General features: G+C 39.5%; 1 long non-coding RNA gene across 1 annotated transcript; it reads left to right on the plus strand.

Moving 5' to 3' along the window:
• Positions 1-4,577: 4,577 nt before the first annotated feature.
• Positions 4,578-10,022, plus strand: LOC138722479 (uncharacterized). Its single transcript, XR_011337712.1, has 3 exons — positions 4,578-4,659; positions 5,247-5,420; positions 9,940-10,022. It is a non-coding gene; the product is annotated as an uncharacterized lncRNA (long non-coding RNA).
• Positions 10,023-20,082: the final 10,060 nt, after the last annotated feature.

The following is a 20,082-nucleotide window of genomic DNA, read 5'->3' on the forward strand; positions in this document are numbered from 1 at the left end:
AGGCAATAAAAAAGACAACAAGAAGTCCTACCCTTTCTACAATGCCTATTATTTTTAGCTTGAGGTTTTGTTAGCCACAGTGAGGGGAGGTGGATGCATCCTGCTTGGCAGCATCCTGCCTTGCAGCAGACCCGTTCAAGAGGCAAAACTGACTTTTCTTGAGCCTTTTGGCTTTGCTGACTCTGAAACATTTTGTGTAGTTTTAAGATAGAATGTGAGGATTTGTTCTTGGACAGCCATAGCTTATTTTTCATAAATGCCAGCTCATCATCTAGTTATGCTTTTCCCTCCCTTCCTCTCCCAAATTTATTTCAGGCGCTCTACACTGTACTGTAATTACACATGATATTATCTGCTAAAGGCGTGTGTTTGGTGAATCCAGTATACCTTGCTCCTGTGTATCCATCAGTAGCTCATTGATATGATCTTCATCCATATTTACTGAAATATTTTTATATTCTCTGAGTTTGTGATGAAGACTGGCAGGATTTTTGAATGTTTCTGAGGTTTTTATTTGTTTCTTTGGGACTTAAGTTGTTCCTTAGCTGCAATTTGCTTAGGAGTCACCTGGTCCTTTTTTTCTTCTTTCTTCACTGGTGAATAGAATATGACAAAACCCTCAAAGAACTGAAGAAACTGCTGAGCTTTTTATCCCCTCAGGAGAAGGTAGAAATTTATGGAGAGACTGCAAAAAGACAGGATTAGGGGATTTCAGAAAATGTAAACCTTTTTCCTTTTTGGGTTACGTAGGCCTTTCCTAAGATGTCAGTCCTAAGGAAAATGTGCTACTGTAGCGCAGATGGATGTAAACCTTAAATTCAAGTTTGTATAAAGTCAGTGCATGTGCACTGTAACGTGCTTGGGGATTGATGCCGTCAAATCTCTGTCTTAGTCATTTAAATGACTGTTTCAGTATGGTCTGCAATAAAAATATTTAGACTTTGATCTACTTATAAAGCCAGATAGTTCTTGAAATTTTTCATAACTATTTCCCCATTTCCTGAGCCAAGGAAAGGATTTTTCAAAGCCAAAGTCAGCTTATTTTATCTCGAAGGAAATAATGGTATTTTACCGCACCTGGTGAGACCATGGAATACGTGCATTTCATAGAATCATAGGACGGTTTGGGTTAGAAGGGACCTTAAAGCCCATCCAGTTCCACACCCCTTCCATGGGCAGGGACATCTCCCACTGGATTAGGTTGCTCAAAGTCTCATCCAATCTGGCCTTGAACATCTCCAGGGATGGGGCAACCACCACTGCTCTGGGCAACTCGTGCCAGTGCTTCACCAACCTCTCAGGAAAATGTTTCCTCCTAAGATCCAATCTAAATCTCTCCTCTTGAAGCTTGAAATCGTTACACCTCATCCTGTCCCTGCACTCCCTGATAAAGAATCTTTCCCCAGGTTTTCTATAAGCACCCTTTAAAGTAGTGAAAAGCTTCCATAATACCTAAAAAGCTCAGGCTTTTGTGTATGTTTCTGAAAAGGACAAAAGAATATCTTTTGAACCCTTAAGCAAATGAAATATATAGAAAGTTGCACTGTATTTTTTAGAATATTTCTCAAATTCTAATTAACAAGTAAGATGGACCACATGCAAATTCAAGTGAAATTTTATTAAGTTTTATCAAATTAATGGTATGGGACATGAAAGGAAATGAACTTAAAAATATCAGCAGAACACTAACTAGTAATAACGTTAATTGGCTTTTCTTTGCTCCCTTACCACTGTGGATACTCGATTAAGTTAGTTGGAAAGAAATAGATAAACATGTATGAATTTCACTCTGGGTTAGTTGAGAGGCTGAACTACTTTATGGCAAGATCTAGGTCAAAACGTTAAGAATTATAATGTTTATAAACCGGCAACCATCCTTTCAATGCTTAAAACAATCAAACTTCAAATTGATACTAAAATTTACTGGTTTTGATGCATTTTGTATTTTAAAATTGTTTATTAACCGCAACAAGAAAGATGGGATAATCTGACAATTTATTAAAAGGTTCAAGAAAAAGTTTTGAAAATAAATACAGTTTGTCAAACAATTCTGGTGTAACCAGACTTCTTCCTCTTAAGAGAAAAATGTTTTATGGGAAAAAAAAAAATCCATTTGGTTTAATCTTTGAAAATACGTTATTTTATCACAAAATAGACTCCACATAATCATAGGTGTTTATTTTAAATACGAATGCCATTTCAAGTGGGACTGTCATACAAGCCTAATTATTTGAAATGCAGCAGGTAGAGCCAAACCAGAGGTGATGCTGAATGCTGGGAGCTGGAGCAGGCACAGGAGGAAAGTGGTGGCATTGTGGGACAGCTCATCACCGTGAGAAGACGGAGCGGGTAACACTTGATTGACGGGGAAATCCCAGAGTATGTGGTTTCTTACCTGAGGTGAAAGGCAGCTCCATTTCTGGACCTGTCAGGATGGTATTTTTGTCAATAGTGGAAAACGTGATCTTGACCATCTTCTTTCTATTCCCTGCCAGCCTCTGACATGCTGTGGTCCTGACGTAGGTCGTTAGTCTAATCATGGGATGTGCTCTACTCTTATATTAACTTCCAGCCCAGCTCCAAAGCTGAATTAGTGGCATCATCTTGAAATAGACTTTACAGCTGAAAGTAAACAAACTGTGAAAAAACTAGTTCAGGAGACAATATTAGCAAGTATGAAAGCAAGCTATCAAAGCATCCATAGAAACAGAAAAGTCACCCAAATTCTTTGAAACAAACAGTCCTTTCCTTTTCCTTCATTGCCCACCCGCTTAAAACAAGAGATGAGTAACTTCTAATACTTGCTTACTAAATTTGTTTTCTTTAGAAGCATTCTTTTGTGATTGACCCTACATAGCCACTTTGCCCAAAGGGCAGTTGTAGTATCACCTAATTTCTGTTTCTTCGAGGTTAAGAATACCGGTAGGTATCAATTCAGAGTATATTTATTCAAAAGTTAGAAAGTACACCAAACTGTTGTCTAGTGTAGACTTTATTTTAGGAGCAAACATAAACACGAAGAAACTATAATCCTGGTGTAATGGAGGAATCTAATTAAGACTAATGAGGCAACATTAAATTTAATGTATGATGCATTTTATATGCCTTACCATTAGAGCTGCAGCAAGCTGTTCATCTAAGCATCGAACTTTGGTGAATAAGCCCCTCAAGGCATTGTTAAACAATCTGGGCTCAGGCCTTCTCCTGCCCATTACGTTGTGTTTGGCTTGTGAAGATCTAGACATAAATGGAAATTTGGAGGGGGGAAAGGAAAGGGGAAGATGCAAGAAGTTCTGACCATCTTTGAGAGGCTCAGAGAGCTGATGCAAAGGGAAGACAAATGGATGGCTCTATGCAGGAAGTACAAGACTGAAGTAGAATTACAGAATGGTTTGAGTTAGAAGGGACCTCAAAGCCCATCTAGTTCCACCCCTGCCATGGGCAGGGACACGTCCCACTGGATCAGGGGCTCCAAGCCGCATCCAACCTGGCCTTGAACCCCTCCAGCGATGGGGCAGCCACCACTGCTCTGGGCAACCTGGGCCATGGCCTCCCCACCCTCATGGTAAAATATTTCTTCTTAAGATCTTGTCTCAATCTCTCTGGTGGAAGGGCAGAAGATGAAGGGAACTGTATGAAATACTGTTTCAGGGGCATCTATAGAAACAGGAATGAGAAAAGACTAGGATTTAGGTGACACAGCATATCAAGCAGAGTGGTCATGGTGATTGTTGCTGAATATCTTATTAACAAGTTAACAGTGTCGTCTGCCATTTGTTTTGGTTTTTTTTTCCCCTTAAACTTGCGGAATTCAAGAAGTCCCTTACTTCTATTTAACTGTGCAGAAAAATAGATGCGTAGCTCCAGATTTAGATTTTACTCTTCCCCTCAGTATGAAAGAAGACTCCTTCCATAATATGAGCAAAACTTTTAACAATGGTTTATCAAACAGCATTTCATGGACTCTGTTGCAAAAACATATGCTCAATCTATCATCATAGTTCTTGAAGGTGAAGGGTTTGGGTGGCACCGAGATAAACCGAGTGGCAGCATTTGCCTTAAAGGGCATGGAAGTATAGAAGGCACCAGTAAATTGAAGTTGACTTTGAATGAAGAGTGGGTGCTAAGGAATGGAGAGATTTTTGGAGGAGGGACGTTTAATGAGTTGACTTCACAGGTTGACAATATAAATTGACACTATATTGCTTGGAGTGGCTGGGTCGGAAGTGCAGACTGAGCTGTAGCTGGGACGAATTCATGAGCTCTGGTGTCAGTCGTTGATTGCCAGCTGCTGTCAGACAGGGCCAAGCATGAGAAGACGATGAGGTAAGGAATAGTGTGTGGAGGGGGGCATGGGGAGGCCCAATGTCAAATTGCACTTCAGCCCTGCTGCTCCAAAAGCTGAGTTTTAGCCTACTACATCCTGAAAATTCATTCCAGTTTATATTATTGCATGTGTTAGTGATGGCTTGAGTGTTTGAGACTTTGAAGTATTTTAATCTACGCATGAAGTTAGAATTTTTCTTTCTTTTTTCTTTTTTTTTTCTTTTTTCTTTTTTTTTTTTCCTGTGGAATATAGCCATGGAAACCTGTAGCTTGTGCTGGAGAAGAAATGACTGGAAAAGTTCCTTAGTGACTAACTTTCTGCAAGACGGTATCGTAAGTGCAAACAGTTATACTTTTAACAACAAACAAATGCCATCTCCTAGTTTTGAATTAGAGATTCAGCAGTAAAGCTGGTCTGAGGTAGAAGACGATGTCAGGATGACCGGCAGTGGTGTGGTGGGAAGACTAAGGTACCACAGGTTTGGGCTGGGGGTATGAATTATTCCGCACAGAAACATCAGAGAGCACCATGAAAGCTCAGCTGGGGGCAGAAAGGAAAACAATGACAGCAGAAGAGTTTCAGGGGGGTGGCAAGGAATGATGTGGTGAGTACAGCGTTTTGGTATTGACCTAAATCTGCTGTCATTGAAGAGGGTGTGGGGTTGGGACTTCCATGCAAGCAGATGTAGGCTGATGCTGGGAATCTTTACAGTCCCCTGGTGTGTGTGTAACATGCTGGGGCCACCTGATTGTACCTGTCTTGTGATGCCCAAGAGACAGAGAGAAAAAGCACATGTGAAGGGGTTCATTTTCCTATCATAACCTGTTCTCTTCTTTCCCTTCTCTAAGGGCACGTGTTTGTTTTTCTGCCTGAACCAACTTGAGTGAACACTTGTGCTGTTCGCATTTGCTCTGTTTAGTACCTCTGCTGAGCAGAAAGTACATGGAGGATGCATTTAAACCAGGAGCTGTGAAGGTTTATGGAAGTAGACAACTCCTGTGACCCCTCCATTCTTCATCCCCTTATCCTCTGTTCTCATCTATTTGAAGAGAAATCCACACACAAACTGTAGAAAGGGCAGATTTATTGCTAAGTGAGTTCATTACGTTATTTTCATTTCTCTTTCCCTTCTATTAACTTCTTTCCCCTGTGCTTCAGCAGGAAAGGGGTTTGTTAATGCTGAATCCTGCCATTTTTCATGCCTGAGCTAGAAACACTTGTGTTTTTTGGAGCACAATTACAGGTTGTTTTTTTCCCTTTAGAATTTTGTCTTTTTTTTTCATGACACGTCATAGAATCGTAGAATAATTTGGGTTGGAAGGAACCTTAAGGATAATGTCTATTCCAACCCACCTGTGATGGGCAGGGACACGTCCCACTAGATCAGATAACACACTCTGCTTAGCTTTTGCCAGCTGGATGCTCTCTTCTGGGCCTCTTGTGTTTGGGTCCTGTGGACATTGGTGCTGGAATGTCCTCCCAGTTTAGGCTCACCAACCCTCTGGCTCACATACTGGTCCCACAGGGCAGCATGTGCTCCCCTGGGGTTGCAAAAGTACAGATTTAAGCATGCATTGCAGTCAAAGCAAACAGGGCTAAGACACTTGTAAGGCTCTTAAAATCATTTGGTATTTAACCTAATTCTAGGAAAAGTACAACAGATAAACTTACCTGCCTTTCCTGGTTATGTATGAGCGCTGTTTGGATTTAGGTCAAATTCCTTGAACAAGCCAAAAATGAGTTTTCCTTTAGAAACGGAGCCTCACCCTCCTTTGCAGCCAGCTCTGAAACAGCCATGGTATTACCATATCTTGAGGTTTCTGTCTAGCATGTTAGCACAAACAAACAAGGATGAAGAAACACTTGGAATAAAACCGGAGTGTTCAGTCCGATAGGAAACCACCCAAATGAGCCTCAAATAGGGTTCATAAATTGTGCGTGGATCTGGTGGTTAACATAACTAAGTCCATAACATAACTAAGTTATAAACATAACTAAGTCCTTAGTTATGTTTACTGCCGGTGCGGCCAAGATGCAGTGGGAACTGCTATCTTTGCTAGTGGAGTGTTTTTCCTGCCGTGGTGTAGGTTGCGTTGACAAACTCCATCTGACCATTGCTTGTTTCCTCAACACAACAAGTAGTCGAGGTGGTTTCTACCTAAGCAGCCCTCTGAATGAAGAAAATAGGTGATGAACAAAAATGTGGGAGGCTTTATACAACTGTCCCAGGGCTGTGCTCAGATTCTCTAGGCACTGAGATGGCAGAGGTAAGGATTACTTTAAATCTGCTCCCTTTAACCTTCTCCTATCTTTTAAAAGGTAAATCACAAGTGATGACCTGGGAGAGACTGATCCTCCCCACCTCTTCAATAGGTAAATTGCCCTTTTAGAAAAGTGGTCTGTGCTCCCGTCCTCATTTTTCATATCTCACTTAAAAAAAAAAAAAAAGAGAACAAAAAAATACAGAAAAGAAAAAATAATCTTCCAGGGACTTTGACTTAGGCAAAGGCACTTTAGAGCCTTTTTCTAATGTCATTCTGAAGTTAAAAAACAATTTGACTTCAAGGGAGAAACGGCCCAATTTTTTAAAAACTTAATAGGATTAGTCATGGGAACTATTTTTAGCAGAAGTTCAACTTTATCCATGTATTTTAATGTGGGAAAAGTGTGTCCTTTTCCCTCTGCTAATGTTTGATGTATTCCAGCCCTCCTGCGAGTGTGTTTGAGTATCTTATGGGCTCTGGAGTGGAGGAGAACTTCCTCTCGGATTCTCTCTGTTTTCTTTCGTGAAAATGACATTCCTAAGCTGTTTCACTTTCTGACAGGAAATGGAGCCTTGCCAAAAATGATTAAAGTCCAAGAAAGCATAACAGTTCCAAAGCTGCAGCAGTTCTTTAGGAGTCCCGAGTCTGACATTGTGTCAAACAAATGTGAAATATTGTTTAATAAATTTGAATAATACAGGGAAAGGGAAAAATGGCTCTTGGCTTATAATGCTGGGGCTCTTTATTAAGTCTGTAAAGGACTGCCTAGCTCTAATAAATTGAAATATATACATAAATATACTTGTGCATGGATAACAGTTTAATATTGTAATATATAATGAACAGTGCATATGCACCCCCCACACGCAGACATTGATATATATGTATTTATGACCATATATATATTGATATGTGTGTCTAGACCCACTCACAAGTTTGTATATATTTATACACAGAGTTACCATTTGCAGGCAACTCCTGTGCCTGCTTCATGTAAGAAATATAAGTATTATTTACAAGGTGGGGCATGACATTATGACTTTATAAAAATACTAATCTCATGCTAGATAAAATACAATTTGTTAACAGTTTCTCAATGGTTTTTTAATTCAATGTTTATTGAAAGGCCGTATTGTGCGGTCTTTGCTCGTGCCGAGTAACACCTTATCATGCAATTCCAGCGCTGTTAGAAGGGTTGTGCTGAGGCTCACTAAAAGCAGTGAGGATTATATGGCACCCAACGGCCTGGCTCTGCCACCTCTTCACATTTAAAAACCTCTTCTGTCAGAGGGGCTACCAGTCACTGAAATTTTGACTGTTTTCAATATTAGGTTATTAACACAACAGCTCTATCAAAATGAGCCAGACTTCAAAGATGTTCTTGTGCTGTCAATCTCAAGTGCTATAAAGCCCTGTCAGGCTCCTTTATCCCTAAGATTACTTCTTGGAACCCACAAAAAAGCCCAAAATGCCTCAACATTTGTAATCTGGCTTGCAATTTCTTCTGGAATTTGATCCTGTTGGGTTCACTGAAATCACATTTTCAAGTTGCTCTCTGACCACAGGGCTAGGAATTTCCTTTTTATTTCTTTTCTTGGTTTTAATACAAAAGCTGAATTACATCATTATCAGAATCCAAGAGCTCTGAATTTAAAAATTAATCCAATGACTCAAGGCTCAATACAATCAGGGCGGTTGGCAACCTTACTAGAAACATGAAAAGTTGCTTTGTTGGTTTCTGCAAGAAAACTCCAGTTGTTTCCCCTCTGTCAGATACATTGCTTCTCCACCAAAATATATCAAATATTCAAGAACTTATAGAAGAATAAAAATGTTCCACTGACACAGTCTCAAAGACAAAGCATTCTTTAAGTGAAATACATTTAAAAGTTATGCTATAGGAAAGGTTACTATTTTTCATTCCTTGTACGGGACTGTAGTGTTACTTGTTTAAAGGAAATTATCTTTATCAATGGCATTTGAGGTTTCGCATAGGGGAAAGTTGAACCAGGATTGTTCGTACAGTCGTTCAACGAGGACAGCAATTCACAGCTACTTTTCAGACAAGCTAAATTGATCAGACAAGTCAGTCAATGTCATTGAGCACTATTTGTCACTTCATAAGCAGCTACAATCTGCTGTTCTATAAATGCAGAAGGACCGTCGAATAAATCACATCAACCAGTGGGAGTAGATAGTATCCCTTCATCCATAATTGGTGCGGTCCTCTCCTGTCACATTCACTCATTCCCTGTGATTCCAGCATGGATTGACACTGACAAAGAAAGAGCAGCCACTATTAAAGGCACTGGAGTCTGTCTGCTACTCTGCTCTCCCTGCTAATAGATATCTATCATAATGTTGCATTAACATCACAAAAAATCAGACTTATAACTCCACTATCTGGGTATATCTATGAGATGTGTAAGGGCCTGGCTTAGGTTATGGGGAAAGCTGATTGATGCAAAAGGAAAGCTTCTGATTAAACCCACTTACCAAATCTGTCAGCAGTAGGAATATTTACTGCTCTGTGTGCTGCTGCTAGTTTTGCAGGCAAAAAAATAATAATAAAAAAGAGGGGAACATGATTATTTGTTGGAAATAGCCTTTCTAAAAGTTGTAAATTGTCATTCTCTGCTAGTGCAGAGATGGAATTTATTCCTATGAAGTGCTTGTATGGTTGCATAGGTACCAAAATAATTAGGGAAATGGAACACTGACAAACTACTAATGAGCATTTAGCACATGAAAAAAGCTTCTAAAACTTCTACCTGGTGCTGTGTTTGGCAAAAAGCTGTTTTCTGAGTAAATAGGTGAAATTAGCACATGATATCGTGAAGGTGTGCCAGGCTACAAACTTTTCTTTCCTGGAGAAATGCTGGACAGTTTCTACCAGGAATATGTTAGATTAATCAGCTTGCTCAGCCCTGGCGAGAAATCACAGTGGAATACCCAAACTGCTGTGTAGTCACATGTAAATCTCTCTGACAACCTGGAGGCATGGTTCATTTGTTCGGTGTTCGGTTCCAACAACATGCTCGTGGAGGAAAATACCTTGTTCACTTATAAAAAGATTGTAGCTGAATATGTAATTGCTGAAAGCGGAGCACTGGAATCCCAGGTCTTCAGGATGAAGATCTGGATCCTTTTCTGTTTATTTTGGGAGAGAAAAAGTTTTAACTCTCAGTTTTCTAATGTGTAAACAAAACTTTGCTTTGCCTATCGTGTGGGAAAGCAGGGAAATTCTTGCTTTTTAAAGGTGTTTGGTAGAAATGTCATGTTCCTGGCTGGATTCTTTGCTGGGCCCAAAGGCAAAGTATAATATCAAGTGATTCTTACATTTTTTAGTCTGGGACATCTCTTGACCCGTGTGCACAGATGATGAGCAATTTTCCTTTCTGTGTTGGCTTCTTTGCCTCCTGGTGCAGAAGTTATCCTGAAAGCACGCCAAGAACCTAAGCAATAGGTAAGCAATAGAAATTATTTATTCATGTTGGTATTCCTGTACTATTATAAATACAGCTGACATTCAAAAGAAAATTCAAAGCAGTAGATCGTGAAAGTATTCCTCACTAAATACAAGACTTTGACTTGCTTTTAAATGAATGTAATAGAAATGTTAAGCTTAAAATCAAAATGCGAGACAAATCAACGTGCAATGGAGAACTGAACGGCATCCAGAGGAGGCAGCTTACATAGGAGCACATTCATTGTCAACATCTGATACTGAAAAGGTCAATAGTTAATTAAATAATCCATCACCTTAGGATAGAGAGCAGTCCTCACTTCTGACAATCAATGACAGAAATATTAAAAGGTCAGAAAATGAGTTACTTTATATTGTGTTTTCTTACTGCGCATTATAAAGATGTGACTTGGCTTGAGCAGCATGGTTATGAAGATAGGTAGGAAGAAATATTAGCTGTTGCCCAAATATTTTGTTAAATGCTCTTTTAGCAGGCATCTTTATGTGTGGGCTTCTGAAACGACGGGCCTTCGAGATGTACTAAACTTTTAGAACGATAATTTAAGACTATAGCACAGGATATATAACACCCTTATTTTAATGACTAGGGTGTGCTGGGGAGCATCTTTATCCTGTGCTGTTTGAGGTCACATTGGAATGTACTGGGTGAGTATTCTGACATTCAGGTTTTCTTTGGATAGGGGAAGAGTTGCTTTAGGATCCTGAGTGGCAGTTTATCTGTGCTTGATTTCTAGGCTCAATGAGGATGGTGTTAGCAGGGCAAATGAAGCCCAGATGCTGACTCCTGCGTCTGGCCCTGTGCATGGGCTGCTGCTTGCATCGTATTGCCATGCGTGGTGTGCACCTGGTTCCAGGTTTACCCTTGTAAATAACTGCATTAGTTAAAACAGTGATTTTTTTTTCTTTTATTTTTAGGCACTGAGCTCTCATAAATTATTTAAGTTAAACGCAATAACGATGTTGCCATAAACATTTTTTGCTTTGCTGCTCATTATAGACTTTTCTTTTGCAGAAGCATTTCCTTCCCTGGTTGCAAGGCTATTCCTGCACTGAGTCTGTCAGATGATGAAAGTCAGTAACTCAGTGAATGTTTCCTTTACTTTTTCAAGGTAGGATGTACTTTTCTTCTCATTTTCTGTATGGGAATTGTGCTTTACTTATGGGGGGAGATGAATGACTCATTTCTGAGCCCAGGGCAGCTGTACAGGGCTCCTCTGTGTGATGTCTTGTCACCCTCCTCCATGCATGTGCTCCTGTGTGCATCTGTAGAGCTGGGATCGACCCTCCTACCTAAAGGAAGGGTTATGAACTTACCATAACAGCGATCTGCTTCACATTTCTCATTACTAAACAGTGTGGAACCAATGCATAGTTATTAATATTCCCTCTGTTTCTAAATTTTCTGAATTTTTCTTCCCTCATATGTAGCATTATCCTGGGTGCATGAGAGTCAACATGCTCAAATCTGGCAAGTGTTATATGATTATTTTATCTCTCACTATAAAGTGTTTTGAAAGGCTTTGTATGAGAGGCAATATAAAAATAAATTGAATTGAACTATAGCTTCACCTTCCCACTTTTTTAGTACAGAAACCTTTAGAGCAAAAACTGCAATGTAACGATAAAGGAGGAGATTAAGACTGTGCCATGAAAGAGTTGATACTGGATGATGGGTCCAACCCTGCATGAGGAGTTTGGTGGGTTTGTGATCAGCTGTGTATCAATAAGATTTTAGGAATGCTCACAACTAAGAAAAAGCCAGTTTGTATTTTTAGTGTGGAAGGTTATTTTAAGCCATGAGAAAGGTATTAGATGTTATCAGATGTGGTTTATTTATATAAACAAAGGTCGACCTGATGGTTGTGCAAACAGCTGTTCTGCTCTTTCCCAGCCTTGCATGGTTCATTAAAACTTACACTGTTGGCGTCTGGAAGGAAGATTCTAGAAGGACATAATCTGACTTACAGAATCCACAATTACAATAATTTGTCTTTTAAAAGAAAATAATCTTAGCTTAGGGTAATGAGGGTTGTTTTTTTTTTTACCCCCTGTAGAAATATGATTTTATGTTTTACAATGCAGGCTCAATAAATTACATTAATAAATGACTCCAGGTTCATGAGAAGTGCTGTATTTTGACAATATCAGCCAACCTTTCAATTTGTTTAAGCAGGAAAAGTGGGGAGCCAAAATAAAGCTGTTACAGAAGAAATCTCAAGAATGTTTATGAAACTCTGCTCTAGCTACATTTATTAGGAGTTGAAGCATAGTCTTAATTTGTCATGCAGGATTCCAGGGCAGTGAGTAATTTCTGGAGCTTCTCTAAATGCCAGGACTTAATATTTTTCCATAGTAGCATGTTTGTAAACATGAAGTAAATTGTATAGGTTGCAATGTGACGAAAAGGTATCTAGGATTTGTCATCTTCTGCTAACAGCTGTTGGGTTTATTTTATAGCATCTCATGGGGTTTTTCAGATAAATGTGCTGTTGATGGCAAGCGAATGCACCCTGAGGATCTCTGATGGTGGGCACATGCAAAGTTTAATTGCAGTAAGCTGTTTGTCAGGGATTTGATCTCCAGTGGATCAGCTTCCCCTGGGTCGCTGCAGTTCCCACTGGGGTGTCCATGTGTCACCTTAAGAGAAACCCACACTGAGCAGGAGGCAAACTTCAGGCAAGATGGTAATCTCCCTTCTGGCAAGGATGCTTCTAGCATCGTTTTTATGATGTGAAGACAGGAAGTACAGCTTCCCAAGGAGAAGTTTTAAGAGAATGGAGATAATGAATTTTAATTGTGAATTTCCTAGTGTTGCAGGAACCCAGGATATTTGTTCCCTCTCTCCTACATCCCTTTCTCATGCTGTGGCATACTGTAATTGTGGGCCTTGGTCTTTTATTGAGTTTTCACTTTTATTGGGCTTTGGTCTGAGGTTCTGTCTATGTTAATGAGCAGTGGAGCAGCAGGGGTGGATCTGAAGAAGAAAGTAGCTGGTGATGAGGACCTCAAATCTACGGCGCTTCTGTTTTAGAGACAACCTCGGTCTGAAACTAGTGTGGTCCCATGGACTGGCCTTCTGTTATTGATTGGACTGTTATTGATTAGTTCTGCCCTTGATGAGCACCTGCATTTAAGTGTCATTCAGAGGGCACTCAGTGCATGGTTTCCAGATAGCTCTTTGCTGTGACTCCTGATGTGATGGGTAAGAGGTACTGGGAGGTATCTTTCATAAGTTCACTTTGGACTCAAGTGAAAATTCTTGCAGAAACACACACCTGAGTGCTAGACATGTTTTGTGTCTCTTCCTTGCGTAGCATTATGAGCCATGTTCTAGGGACTCCTTAGGATCAGACATTTCTGGTATGTTTGCTGAAGATCTCTTCCACACTTCCATGCCCTCGTTCACTCTTTATGCAGTAGGTGGGTGAACACCTCCATAAGTGCCATCAAGGCTCTGTCACTACATATTTAGGCTCGACACGAGCACACCAGTAATCCCCGAAACCAAAGGCACTTCATGGAAACTCTGATCGAGGCATTGCCTTGGAGGGGGACATGAGCCTGCCTCCACCAGACCTGTGCGTTCTCATATCCTTTCAGAGGTTTTTTACGACTTAGAATAAAGTGGCAGTGACTACTTGTCTGAACCAGTACATCAGTTCTCATGGTCTCCTACTCACCAGATCAATTACATCATGTCAGACAAACACAGCAGAAGTCATCGTCTAAGGGGAAAACCCACTCGTTTCTCACTGCATTCCCAACCACATCAGAACCTCTGCCAGCACATGTTAACTCAGATAACATTTTAAGATACTGCTTAAATGAAATGAAAGCCTTGTTTGCAAGGCCACATTGTCTGAAGTTCTCCCATCCCTCATTTAAATCTAACATAATTAGTACGACTACAGACTTTGTTGTTATACATGTTGAGGTATAATGGCTGCTATTATAGCAGCTCGCAGGAGAAAAGATATATGATATTGAACGATATGTCAAGGAAAAATAAACATGTTTCATTTCTTCATTAGATAATGTTTATTTATAGCACAATATATATCTACCTCCACTGTACCATTAAAGTTTTGACTGCTTTTTAACTATAAAATTTGATATTGTTGTGGCAGCTGCACTACTCAAATGATTGCTATAGTACAGCTGTTATCAAAGAGTAAGATTTATAGCTACGCTACATGGTGTAAAGATATGTGCATATTTACTTTGTGTTTTACTACTTGTGTCCTATATTTTAATGACACAAGGTGAGATGAAATAGTGAAATAATAAACTCTTTTGCTGCTGCCAAACTGAATGGCACAGTTTGTTTAAAGTTTGATGTTTAATTTTCTATTGTGGTAACAATAAAAATTGTTCTTTTCTCTGCTATTTTGCTTTACTTAAATATAATTTAACAGTTAGTAGCAATTTTAGGGTTTTTGTTCTCTTTTTACTTCTTAGAAAAGTGCCTTGGAACTGAAGTGAGAACCACATGCTTGATGGAACATGTCAAACTATATTATATCCTATGTGAAGATCAATATTTTAACCCTTGGTTAGATTTTTTGACCACAGCGAGAGGCAGATTCAGTGCTTTCCTAGGTATATTATTAGCTGAGGGTGTGAAAAGAGCACCAATATCCACCTTTATAAGGTTGCTGTCTCACGTGGCTAGATTGCAACAGCTGCCTAAGCCCTACACTCAGCACGAAAAACAGGTTCAGAAGATCTCTCAGTAAGGAAAGGGATGATAAAGCCTGTTCTGCTCAGTTGCCAAATCTTGACTACCAGAACTAACTCATTTATAGCCGGGGTTGGGCTCCTCTGCTCAAATGTTGAGCTGGCTCACAAGGCTTATCTCCCTATTATGAAAGGTTTATAATCGTAGTACAAAGCATTTACAGGGAGGTACCTTGGATTGCCTTTTCAATTTTATCAATGACCAATGTCTTTTTATATGCCCTCCATAGTTTTCCACTAATTGGACCTCACTTAACAAGGAGTGTCTAATCAAAAGGGCTTGCAAGCAGAATTAGGTTATTTCATGAAGGCTGAGGTATTTCAGCAGAAATCAGGTGCTATCGACTGACTGCAATGTACAGTCCTGTGTGTAAAACTAGAATTTTCAACTCAAGCCTTCTCTGAAACGTCAAGAAATTAAACTACAGAGGAATGATGAGTGATAGACTTTATATTCTTAATTAATTTCAGTGATGTGCTTTGGGTACCTGTTGTCACCCCTCTTGCTTTGTTTCAAATAGTAAAATGTTAACTACTGCAACTTGCTAATCTGCTCTCCTTTGAATAGATTTCTTCCTGTTGCCTTGAGTTTGTCCTATGACTATACCACGTACATATACCATTGTACTTTTCATGAAATCGAGTGTGTGTGAGATACATCCAGCTGCAAAAGGAGAGTTTTGTGGTGCTTTGCTCTGTGCAAGGCCATGGGTTTGTTGAGCTCCTGCTGAACACTGGATAACTTGATGTTAACAGGATCTCACTGAAGATGTAGCCTGCACATCATGGGACAGGAACGTAAGGACTCTGCCAGGTTTTAATGCATCTTACTGGTTATTTGGACTTGGTAAGCAAAGTAACTCATCATGTTATGGTACATTTTGTTTTGTTAGCTCGACATACCATTTTCTGCTCCTGCATACACAAAGACTTAGAAAGATATGTAAAAATGTTGTGAAAACAGGCTTTCTCATGAGGTCTCCTTTCCTTCCTGGATTTTCTCATGTCGTAAATCCAAGAACAGCCTTTTGTCTTGATATATTAGTAGCTCTTTTTCTCTGGCACAGAACAAAAGCCTATGACAAATTAAAAAAAAAAAAAGAACTTTGTCTTGTAAAAGATTTGGCTTGAGGTTTTGGTTTGAGAAAAGCTTCAAACTTTTTAATATTTCACCCACTCATTCCTACCACGAACTTGTTTTGCCTTAGGGTGCTGGCTTGTAGAATTTACTTAGGCGTTACTTCTTATCAAAACTTTGACCAACAACTTGGTGATTGCTGGAGTCTCTAAGCACAGATTGTACAGGGAACTTACAGGCTCAATTAATAAGCCAATTACTGCTAATTAGGCAAAAAGCAGCCAGTAAAGTAGATTTGGCAAGTGAGTTGACATTAGGTAAAGTAAATGTGATAATTAATAAACTGGAAATTTGGATGGGTCATCAGAATAGAAAATTTGTCCGTTTAGTTATGCTTGATCAATAGCTGCTGTCTTTGTGCATTCAGTTGAAGCTGTATCAATTCATTTACCTTTGGCATCAAGTGAAAATAGCATTTACATGAAAAACACACTGTCCAAGCTAAAAGGACATGCTGGATGACATCTATCCTACCAGTTTCAACAGGCACTGAAGCAGGTTGCCTAGAGAGTCATAGATGCCCCATCCCTGGAGGTGTTCAAGGCCAGGTTGGATGAGACTTTGAGCAACCTGATCCAGTGGAAGATGTCCCCGAGTGTAGCAGGGAGGTGGAACTGGATGAGCTTTAAAGTCCCTTCCAACCCAAACCGCTCTATTATTCCACAAGGGTAGGTCTCTACCAGTGCAGGGACCAGCTCCTTGGGTGTGAAGACCAGTACTTCAAATGAATTTACCTTAAAACAGCTAAATGTTGGTTTTCAGTGTTTTCACTGCTTTTTTCTCCATCCACATTGCCAGATATTGCTGAAGTTCAGATTTCGCAGTTACGGAGTAACTACATCCTAATCCTGGGTTTTCCTGCAATCTGAAACAATTTTTCTGTTGTCAATTGCATTACTTTATTTTTTTTCTTAACTCTCTAACTACATTTAGCAGAAAATAGATGCCTTGAAATTTTCACCTCTGTTCACACGGGGAGCTTTTCCACTAACCAGACATTAACGTTAATTCCTTATTATAATGTTACAGAAATACTCTTAGAGCATATTAAGTGCATGACTAGTTGAGGTTCAGGAAACAGGAATGAAAACCAGTAGCTCTGCTATAAAGACTTCTGTATCATCTGTTGAGTCCATTTTCCTTATTTAAAAAAAGACTGAAAAAAAGGAACAGTAAAAAAGATAGAAAATAAGTAGCAGAAAAACACACTGAAATAACACACCCACTAAAATAATGAAGCCATAAACACAAGGAAAATTTGTGTTAAGGCTACAAAAATACTTTACCTCAGTTCCCTTGGGGCTAGTCTTTACAAGACACATGGCCCTTTTCACTTTATGAGAAGAATCCAAGACGCTAAGCTGTATTTCCAAGGCTGGGCAATACTTTAAGAAAATATTATAAGATTGCTATGTCTGGTCTAACCCAGGACCCTGGGTCTATGTTCAAAGAGCTGTAAAAGCAAATATTGGAGCATATAGCTTGACTTGAAGTATATCTATCATCCAGCTAATGATGCATGCATTTGCTGATGCGTTGTAGAGCCGATCCCTTAATAAGAGACCATGCCAGAGCAGTCATTTTAAAACTCAAATATTGAATATCTCAACTGTATTTCTGGGGTTTTTTTTTTTTGAGATTTAACAAAACCAAAACTCAGAAAACACTTATTTATTTAGCCTTTCTTGATCACTGTTTCATGCTTTGAATATATATCACTATACTCTGAGAACTCGTCTTTCCCTTTTATCATCTCTTTTCTTCTTTGTTTCCAAGGAAAAGAAGCAGCCCACCTCTTGCTCTTACATTCTGGTGAGATGATGCAAAAATATTTATAAAATTAACACTGCTTGTGGTTTATGTCCATGGAAGCTGTAGTGGCACAATCTTAATGGCTGGACAAAGGTAGCTCTGTCTTGATAGTATTTATTCAATTGTTGTCTTCTAGGTCTTAGAAGTCCTTTCCAGTGGCTGAATTCAATGAAACTTGTCTGAGGAGTACTGCTGATTATGAATGCCAATTGTCTGTTTTAATGATTATGGCCATATTTTAACCATAAGTCCCCGGACAGGGCTTGAAACTCAGTGCCTTTGATTCTAAATCTTGTGACCAGATTATTTACTGAGCTGAACACCCAAAATGCACTCGGTGTGCTGAGCTCTGTGCTGAAAAGGGAAGGGCGGCCTTGGGGAAATCCGCCTTTGAGCCTTTGGCAGCCTCACAGCAGCCAATGAACAAGCAGCTGACAGTGTTATTCCTCTGCAGACGTCCACCAGCAGTGCAAGATGTAGTGAAGTTCTGCAGTAAGAGAAAGCAGCACACAGTTTCTTTCAGTATGGCTAAATAATGACTCTATACATGGGTAGTATAAAAGAAATTTTTAATATTTTGAAGTATCTCTTTCCTCATATGCCACATTAGACAGGACTGTATCATTGAGTACTGGCACAGGCTACCCAGGGAGGGGGTTGAGTCACCTTCCCTGGACGTGTTTAAGGGACAGGTGGATGAGGTGCTGAGGGGCATGGTTTAGTATTTGATAGGAACGGTTGGACTTGATGATCCAATGGGTCTTTTCCAACCTGGTGATTCTATGATTATCTCATCAGCTCTTTGAACAAAATGCTTCTGTGGCAGACCTCTTGCAAGTATATAATGTCAGACTTGTGCTTAAAACCATGAAGAAGGGGGCTGGACGCAGCCACAAAGGTGATACAGTACCGACTTCACAAGATCTCAGTCTCCCCCTTGATGTGAGAAGACAGTATGTGTTGTACCAACAATATCGTGGTCGTCTTGGTTCTCCCTCCAGGTTCTTCTTCTCACTGCAAATGTTCATAGAATCAAAGAGTGTCCCAAGTTGGAAAGGACCAATAAGAGTCATCGAGCTCCACTCCTGTCACTGCATAAGACAACCCCAAAACTCTCACCAAGTATCTGAAGGTGTTGTCCAAATGCTTCTTGAATAATGTCAAGCATAGTGCCAGGACTACTTGCCTGTTCCAGTGCTCCACCACCTTTATGTAACCTAATGGCAGGAATGAAAATATTGACTATTTGTCACTATGGTAGCAGTTCTTAGGTATTCAGAATAAAAGTAGTTTTTCCTTTTTGATCACCTTGTAATGATAATACAGCTAGCTTGGATGAAAATTATTTTCCTTTGTTACATTATAATCGCATTAAGAGAGAAGAAAGGCTTTTAAATTATGTTTGTGGACACTTACATTAGTGATAATAGTGAATGCATACTATTATGCAAAAACAATTATAACCTCTTAAATTTACTCTTGCTGTATTTGATCTGGCATTTGCTGCCTGTATGTTGATGTCCATGTGGGTGTTATAGATCTGTGTGCATGTTCTGTTTAGAAGGAGGAAGAGGGCTGACCAAAGGAATCCATCAGAAACAAATATGATATGATACTGGTCTGCTTCAATGTTTTTCTCAATGTCCAGAAACACTCTCATTTCCGTCAGAACCTCTAAGCCTGCAATGCTTTTCCAGAGCTCCATTCCCACCATGAAAGAGGGGTGGATGTGCCTAGAAATTTGCCTTGTCAAGGCTAGTTTGGGAAATATTTTGGAAGGTGTCTTCAGTTTTCTGTGAAGTTTCTTTTTTTTTTCTTTTCTTGTTTGTTTTGTTTTACTTCCATAGGTTAAGTAAAATGGAAGGAGGTTTGCCTCATAGACAAGGGCCATTCCCATACATGTAAGGAAGGTCCATTTTGCAGGCAGCAGGTAAGATGATCCATTGTTTGACACTGTAGAGCTTTATCTGGTATCATGGGGGGCCAAAGGGCCATATGTCCAACTTGGAAAGTTTCTAAATCTGTTCTTTCACACTGGAAGTAGAGAGAAACTGGTGCCCATTTTACACAGCAGGGTTTCTACAAGAGGTTTAAATGTTGTAACTTCTCTACCCATGCAGCAAATTCCAACACAAATGCTAAATCCCACCTCAAAGATGTTTTATGAGAAAAAAAAAATCTGTTATAAATGAAAAGCGCTTTCCAACACACAAGCATTTGCTGCCTTTTCTTTACTGCCATTTAACTCTGATGTTTTTCTACCTGATATGACCACCAAAATTAATGTGTTAAGAAAATCATATTTTTTTCCGGTTGT

The sequence above is a fragment of the Phaenicophaeus curvirostris genome, chromosome 7 (genome assembly GCF_032191515.1).
Source record: "Phaenicophaeus curvirostris isolate KB17595 chromosome 7, BPBGC_Pcur_1.0, whole genome shotgun sequence".
Taxonomy (NCBI): Eukaryota; Metazoa; Chordata; class Aves; order Cuculiformes; family Cuculidae; genus Phaenicophaeus; species Phaenicophaeus curvirostris.